Source organism: Pteropus vampyrus, unplaced genomic scaffold (genome assembly GCF_000151845.1).
Source record: "Pteropus vampyrus isolate Shadow unplaced genomic scaffold, Pvam_2.0 Scaffold110, whole genome shotgun sequence".
NCBI classification, from domain to species: Eukaryota; Metazoa; Chordata; class Mammalia; order Chiroptera; family Pteropodidae; genus Pteropus; species Pteropus vampyrus.
This window is the reverse complement of record NW_011888891.1, coordinates 3,280,950-3,289,287: the sequence shown is the minus strand read 5'-3', so window position 1 is coordinate 3,289,287 and position 8,338 is coordinate 3,280,950.

The window sequence follows — 8,338 nt, the reverse complement described above, 5'->3', positions numbered from 1 at the left end:
GGAGGGGAACAAAGCCAGGCAAGGCTTCAGGTGACAGCCTGCACATCGAGTGGGAGGAGGGAGCAACAGAACTTGCCATTTGGAGGGACGATGGGCTTCAGGCCTCCTGCAGGAGGATCAGCAGCTGTCAGTGTTATCCAAACTCCACTCTCTGCTAAAAATGAAGATGTCATGGAGACAGAAGGAAATGCCAGTCATGTCATTTGATTTGCTAGTTTTTCCCGGCAGCAGTTTTGTCTCCAAGACTCTTTTTTTGGCAAGCCAGTGGGTCCCAAGGACAGCTTTTTTTTGCATGTGCGAGAAGCCAAGGGGTGGTTTTCTGTGTGAGGGGTTTGTGTGATGCGGGCGGGTGGGGAGCAGGGGAAGGCGGCCGAAGACATGTGGGATGGGGCGTATTCAGTGGCATCTTTGGAAGCTGCTGCCCTACACCTGTCTGTGGAATGGGTTCCAGGATGTTTGCAGTGTGAGTTGGCTATTTGAGGAACAGGTGTTTTTGGGGTAGATTTCCCAGCTCTGGTTAGACCAAAAGATTAATGATGGTTCAAGGTCACTGCTGAACCTGGCAGGATGGCAGGAGCCAAGAGGGGCCTGTTTCTCTTTCTGCTGCTCCCTCAGGAGAGTTCACAGGCTGCATAAGTTGGCCCTGGGCTCAGATAGATTCTGCTGCCACTTGGGTGCCACCTACAGAATATTAAGGACTTGTAGGAAAGAATCTGGTCGTTCACGGTGAGACCTGCAGTTTGACCACATGGCCTTGCTCAAGTCTGGTGAACTATTTTTAGTGTGAGAGAACTCATGAAGACTACTAGCTTTGGCTTCAGCTAAACGGAATCAGCAAACCCTCTACTTCAGCACTAGCTCAGTAGAATTAGGGTGAATGGGGGATGCTCAGGTGGGGTGGGGCCAAGAGTGGATGGAAGATTTCCATGGTGGAGTAAGTTGGGAAACTGTGGGTTGAACAGTTTGTTACTTTCCAAGTGACTTTCTAAGAGAGAGCAATAGTAGGCTGTTTTCCTACTATTTGTTTGTCTATAGACCACTTGTAGCATGTCTTTCCCCAAACACATTTTGGGAAATAGAGTCTTTCCTGAATGAAGATTATTCTACTGACTTTCAAAGTTGTCAACACCAAAAAGCTCAAAGTCTAAACATCTCTCAAGTATCTTTTAATTTGGATTTTCTCCACTTTTTGGGCTCATATTAAAGCAGAAGTAAATTGACGCATATTGTTATAAGCCCCTCTCTAAGGGTTTTGCAATTTTAATTAATTATATATTTCCTTTCTATTTTATTAAAAAAAAAAATAGAAAAAAACCCTACTTTGCATCTGTGTAACTCCCCTTGGGAGCCGGAATATATTCTTACTATTTCAACAACCCTGACGAGGTCCTTTTCATATTTATATTTTACAGTTGGGGACACTGAGGCTCAGAGAGGTCTAGTCTTTGGCACAGGGTCTTGTAACTGATATCAGAGATGTGGACTAGAGTTTTTTTAGTTCCAAAGCCAGTGTTCTTGCCTCTCAGGTGAAGGAGGGGTTTTCCTTGTTTTGTGTCTGTCTTGCCTGCAAGAATATAAATACTTTCCTTGAGGCTGGAGACTTTGTCTGTTTTGTTCACTCCTGAATCTTAGGGCCCAGCACATAGTAGGTACTCTATAAATAGTCACTGAAGGAAGGAATCAGTGTCTTCTCATCTATGTGGTATATATGTATTAAATATCTCTTCTGAGTCTCCAGGGAGGTAAGTTTGAGAAAGTGCAGATTAAATCACAGCCCTGGTGAGGCTGAGTGAAACAATAAAGCCGGGGTTGTTTTAGGGGACAGGAAAAAGACGTTAGCCCTGTAGCAGTACTCCAGCATTGCTTCTGAATCCTGCCTTCTTTTAAGTTTAAAAGAAAGAAAGGAATATTAACCATGTATGCCCAGGGAAATAGCAGTTAAAATAGTATAGAAAGGTGTGACATGACACGAAACTCCTTGTTCCTCCGTTGCTTGACTTTTGTTTTGGGGGGTGGGGTGGTGGTTTTGTCCACAACTCAGATAATATGCTTACATTTCTGTTTCTTGATTCATCAACTTGAAGCAGTAGCTATTGACTCCCACTATGATAGATGAGGCATGTATCTTCCCCTAACTTCTTCCTGCCAAGTTTTGTTATATTTTTATTCTATTTATTTCCTCTATGATTTAAAATAAGGTGCTTAAACTTTCATTCCTTGATTTATTGACTTCATCAGTACCTCTTGTTTCTCCACTGTGTAACATGAGGAAATTAGTTCCACATTTCCTTCTTCCTGCTCCTCCTCTCAATATTGGTCAGTGTTAACTTTGCTTTTACTTTGTCAAAGGGTGGAAACATGTATATTTCATACTGTAACCATAATTAGTCCTCTCATGATTTGTTTATATATAAGCAATTGAAAATCAATACATAACTCCAACAAATTGTGATATTGTAAATATTAGTCACTGTAGAATCAGTAGAGTGTGTAGATCTATAAAGGAGATGTAATCCTATGTGACTAAATCATGGCTGCTCAAAGGAAGTTGTTCCAAGTATCAAGGTCAAATGGATCCCTATTCTACTCTATCAGTTCTTCAAAATAATAACTCGTTTTTATTTATCTTATATTTGGAACATGGCTCTCATCCTGGAATTTCTAAATGTATATGTCTCTTGTTGACTGAAGTAACACACACCTTCTTCATTATATTAGTAAGAATGTCCAACTTCTTAATTATGCTACTTGTAGAATGGCCAATTTGGAAGACTTCTTTCTGGGCTTTTTCAGTGCAATCCTGACTTAGTTCCACTATTTGCTGGGTCTCATGTCTGTCTTTCTTAAGTTTGAGAGATTGGATATACAAATGAACAATGGCCAGAAGATATTAAAAAAATTGAACTCTGATCCAAAATCTGTAAGCAACCAACTTAGGACACCAACCTATTATCTACAGTAACCAGCCCAGAAAGTCAGCCTTGTAGGAAGTCAGACTTGTAGGAAGTCAGACTATTATCTCTAGCTACCAGCCCAGGAAGCTAAACAATAACTGCTATAACAATAGTCCCCACACAACCAGGACGTGATTAATATCTGACAGTTTCCCTAATTTTTGTCTCTGCTTACAACTTAGGACCAACCAGTGAAAGCCAAATATGTTCCCCCAGCCAACCACATAGGATGCCCTGCTTCTAGTTAGACTCCATGCTGCTTCCCCATGCTGACAACTTCCAATCAGGGCATATCTGAAGCCTTCCCTTTTTTCCACTATAAAGCTTTTCCATGCCTCTGCTTGTATGTGAGTCTGCCAAACACAGGTGATGGTGGCTGACTCCTTTGTAAGCTCTGAATAAATAACCTTTGCTTGTCCTCATTTGGTTGCTCTTTGGTTATTTACACAGGTTTATTCTTATTTGTTTGCTTTTCTGGAGTATATCCTCAGGTGATTTTTTTCAAGTAGAACATCTGGGTCTTTGCAGGTTGCAAATATCTTTTTTTTTTTTTTTTTTTTGTCTTCTCATTTGGCTGGCTTCTGGGTTCAAAATAACTTTACTCAAAAATTTGGAAGAATTACCCCACTGTCTTCTATCATTCAGAGTTGTTATTGAGATGATTATCGATCCTTTGTTGATAAACTCTTTCCTGAAGTGGTGGTTTTAGAAACTTCTCTTAGTCCATATTCTAAAAGTACATGAGGATATATCAAAAAATTGGCTTTTTAGAATCATCTTCCTCAATACTTGATGGGCTTTTCAGCAGTAAAGCCCTTAGAAATATTTATTTGATTCTTTTCTCCCTTCTTTTTTCTTGGTTCTGTCTCTCTGGACTTCTGTGAGATGCATATTGGACCTGATTAATCTTCTATGTCTCTCAATTTTTCTCTCACATTATATCCATCTCTGTCTTTTTGCTTTCTATGTTGGTGTATTTTTTCATATTTATGTTTCAATAATTATAATATTTTCATAGCACTCTATTCTTTATGGATGCAGTTTCTTCTTAAATATCTTTGGGATTACTAAATTGAATTGTTTAAGTCATGCCTATTTCCTCTGTTCAGTTTCTTCAGGGGCCTGATTGTTTCTTAAGCTGTTGTTCCTTTGTGTTCTCCTTAAGGGTCGACTGATCCTTGATTGTCCCTGTATATTTATGAGGGAAGGAGCTGGTTGATTACCATAGGTAGCCTATAAATTTCATTGCTATTACCCTTCCTCTGAAGGAAAGGGCTGATGAATGTGAACGGGCCATTTGTACAGGCCAGCTTCATTTTAGGATGCATGAGGAAAAACTGGGATGGCTCTACTTTGGGGATGCCTGTTCCACTATGAAATCCTCCCCATTTCCAGGAAGAACTCCCAATTTCTTCTGATTTTTCAGTTTCAGCCTGGGGGCAGAATGCTGGAGAGCTGACCCTCAAAGACCTCCCTTCAGTCAGTGACCTTCACAGCAGCTCCTCCTTTCACTCTAGGTCTCCAGCAGCTGATTTGGGGGTGGGGGAGGATGGCAAGGAGCGGGTCTCTGCCTTGAAAAATGGCTCTTGTCTTATTGCAGCCCTCTGTCAGTGTTGTTTGCAATCAGTATGATTTAATTCATCTTGTGACTTATTTAGTTCTTTCCTATCCTACTTTCTTTCCTGAGTATTTTTATAAATTGATAGACTTTTACTTTTTTAAGTAAAAAGTGTTTTTGGTTGGATTTTGGAGTGGTCTGCTTTTTCTACCACCTTTTAATGCCCCACCTCTTTTTTTTTATGTTAGGTTTAGAACTGGGGTAGTCAGAACAAAGATTCTATGACCAAAGGTGAATCAATTCAATCTTATACTTTACTGCCATCACCCCAAAGCACCCTGCAAGCCACAAAGAGACAGAGAACATAGGATAAAGAATCAATGACAAACAAGGGTGGGAGTCCTTTTGGTCTTTTCTATTTACAAGAGGCAAATGGCAGACCTCATGGGAGCACAGCTGTGGCCCAGGGAGACTTGCTGGGTTCTGTTACATTCTCGCTGTGTTGAGAGTGGCCAAATAATATCATGAAGAACTGGCAGAATTTGTTTGAAAGGGCATCCAGAGTCTATTTCTCTCTCCTAGATTCTTCCCCCAGTAGAAGTTAAAGTTATGGTAACGTAACTTTGGAATAACAAGATATGTATGTTTCTCAGAACAATTCAAAGATATACTCATAGACGACTATGCTTAGGAGGGGGAAAAATAACTCTGCAAAGAAGATGGATCAATTATTTGGGGAACTGATTAGAAAACAAAGAAGACCTTGATGTTATTTCTTGTATATTGTGCACAGAGTGTGAGGAGAGAGTAGACATCATTGCCTGGTGTCTGGTCTAGAGAATGGCTGTCTGGCACTTGCCTAGGATATTCCTTATATTCCACCCTGACAGAACCTAAAAGATAATGATTCTAAGATGTCAGACTGCTAGCAATTTGTTCCAGCGGTCCTCATACTGTGACAGAGCATTCGTTCTGTCCGGGTATCACATCTTCTCTTATAGTGAGCTTGAGTACATGCCAGGATCACACAGCCAGCAAGAGGCAGAGCTGAGATTTGAATCCAGGACCTTCTGACCTTAGAGCTTGTGTTCTTTCTTTCAAAGCACTACCTTGCCTCATTTCTCTGGAGAAGTTAGCATCAAAAGGGTGAGAAGGATGTCCGGCTCAGCTGTGAACACTGATGGTGATACACTGTAAGGTGCCATTGGGTTCAGGGAAGTAGTAATGGGAGGGGCTAACTGAAGTATGGGGACTCTGTCCTGTCTATGATCCATCCCAGCCTCAATGAGGCACAGGGCTTCACCCAGTGCTAGTACTCGATCACTATTTGCTGTTGAATGAATGAGCTGGAGAAGCCAAAGGAAGTGTTGTGGAGAAGGCAGATTTTGAGCTGGGCTTTGAAGGAGCATTGGGTCTGGGAGGGTGGGGAGCTTTCTGGGGCATGAGGGACTGGATAGAGCGTATCATACAGGTGGGGGCAAAGGATGAGGGTTGCAGAACTGTGGCAGGTCAACTTGAAGAACCAACAAAGCCCTAAACATTATAGAGGCTGGAGAGAAAAGGACAAAGGAATTGATTAGGGGGAAATTTGTGCTGTCTTTAAATATGAGCCATGATGAAGATTTCTGAGATTCCTGAAGATGAATAAAATTCTCTAATCTGATGAATTAATAATAATAGTTATTTTATTGAGTCTTCACCATGAGCCATAGATTTTGCTAAGTGCTTTACACACATCAACTGAGCTAATTTTTACCTCGGTTTGTGAAGTAGATATCATTATCCCTGTTTCTGGAGAGGAGGAAACAGAGGCTCCAAGAAACTCAGAAAGGTTAAGAAATGTGCCCCAGTTCACACAGCTGGCCAGGGGAGAGCAGGGACTTGAAGCAAGGTGGGTCTGCCTCTGAGGTTCTCTTACTGTCCAGGTTTTGCTGCTTCCCAGAAAGGGTGCAGTTGACTAAAACTGCAGCAGTGGGTGTCCCTGGGTGAACTGGAGGCAGGTGAGGCTGGCTCGTAGGCAGTGTGGGCTCACCTTGCTGAGGTCCAGGCTGGCACAGGTTGACTGCTGCTGTGTTCTGGCAGAACCAATGCCCTCAAAGTCAATTCTAGCTACATTTCTCTGTGCTTCTATTGCTCAAAGACTTGAAAACAACCTCAAAGGAATAAATAAATGAGGGAACCAATATTTGCTCTCCTCTATAAGCTTGACTGGGAGTCTTTCTTCCAGTGCCTCACATGCAAAATGAAGTTTAAGGGAGCAGATTAACATTTCAAACTGGTTCATGCAATTAGACCACAACACCTGGTTTTGCAATAACTCTCATTTGCTGTGTGTACTGAGGGGTTCTTGAAATTCCCATGCTTGGTGGATTACCCTAGTGGCTGGTCACCAGCTGTTATGTTGGCATGTTGTGCGGCAATTGATTGCAGCTCCCCACTGGCATTTGGCAGAGGCCCCAGCAGAAGCAGGTAACAGGTTAATGCTGACACTTTCTCTTCCTCATTTCATGCATGCCCCAGGCTCCTTTTTAGCGATAAGTGGCTCAGGCTTAGAAGAGACAAGAGCCAGGCCATGGTGGCTGGCAAGCACCATCCTTGCTTCAGCATCTGGGCCGATTAATCAAAGCCAAAGGTGAGCAGGGGGCAGTGTGTGGGAAGGAGAGTGCGAGACTACCATCCTTGAATCCATACTCTGCTTTGTGCAGCCCTGAGGCACACATCATCATTTTTGAGTTTTATAACAACTCTACTGATTGATAGAGCAACTTTTAGAATGTCATTTAACAACAAGAAACCCTAAATCCCCCCAAAAACTAAAACAAAAAATCTGGAGTCTGGAAAGAAAGATGTAGTAGACATTTATCATTTTTCCCCAACTACCTGACATTAAACTCTCTTCCCCATTGTGTGTGGTACTGGTGGGATGCAGGGCCCTGCCTCTCTCCCCAGAAACCAACACAGGACATTCTCCCTGTGTACGGCCCTGACTACAGGACACCAGCATGCGGCTTGGGGCCAATCAGATACTCCCACTTGGGACTTTGAATCTGTCTATCACCAAGGACTCAAAGATGAGAGTAAAAAGGTGAGGGAAAGGAAAATCAGAATCCATCCATTCAGCCATGGTCACAGTTGTACCCTGGAGCAGTTATGTCCTGGAGGAGCAGTGGAATCCTAACAAAAGGTTTTACCATGACATAAATGTGTCACCTGTTAACTGCTGGGTTCTTGGGCACTTTCTAAGACTGGAGATAAGTTTTAGAGGACAATTGTAGAGTCTGAGCGCTCCTGAGAGTCTTCCCATGGCCAGCATCAGTCACTATTGCTCGCAACTATCAAATAAAAAACAAATCTGGATTTAGTAAGAAGAGACTTTGCTTGACACGATTATTCCAAGGGGTGTAGAGTGGAGGGACTGTTGCAATAGGGAAAAGCTCTGACCATAATATCTACAAAGTGTCTCAAAGGTTAAGCAAAAGGGGCTTTTCTTTTATAGAGAGGGATAAACAATGCCGGAAAGAACACAGTGTGAAACAGTGGAATAAAGTGATCAGGATAGTAGACCAGACCATGCCACACCATGAGGCCAGCCTGGCTCAGGCTCAGAGTGGGCTAAAGTTCAGGCACCTGGGAGAACAGAGACAAACCTAACTATTTGGTTAACAAGCATTTTGTTTCAATTGAACCGTTGGCGACAAAACAGTTCAGCTGATCATTTATGAGACAAAGAATGGGAACTTGAAGGGGCTGCGTCTGGCCTTTTCATACATAAACAAGGCTGGCTGTGAGTCTTATCTAAGTTGTATGGAGAAGTGAGGTTCTTTGC